This window comes from Cariama cristata, unplaced genomic scaffold (assembly GCF_000690535.1).
Source record: "Cariama cristata isolate BGI_N322 unplaced genomic scaffold, ASM69053v1 scaffold14916, whole genome shotgun sequence".
NCBI lineage: Eukaryota > Metazoa > Chordata > Aves > Cariamiformes > Cariamidae > Cariama > Cariama cristata.
The window spans coordinates 29,301-29,602 of record NW_009621688.1 but is presented as its reverse complement, the minus strand read 5'-3'; positions in this window follow the sequence as shown (position 1 = coordinate 29,602).

The following is a 302-nucleotide window of genomic DNA, read 5'->3' as shown; positions in this document are numbered from 1 at the left end:
GGTGCCAAGCTGAGAGCTGGCACATGCCCACCCCTTGCCCGGTGTCAAGGGGAGCCCGTCCTGCTCCGGGAGCGTTGCCAGCGCACACGAGGCCCAGCCTGGCAGAGCTGCTGTCTGGCCCGGCACCGTTAACAGTCATCTGCTCCCTCTCCTGGGCTGTTTGGCCTGAAAGCTGTTGGTACCCAGGCACTCAAGGCTGGCGGCAGCAACCCAGGCAGGCAAAGGGGAGCAAAGCTGCGGGCAAGCAGATGCCGAAGCCTCCCCGTCACCTCCGCTATGCTGGGAGGCGGCTTTCGGCAGGC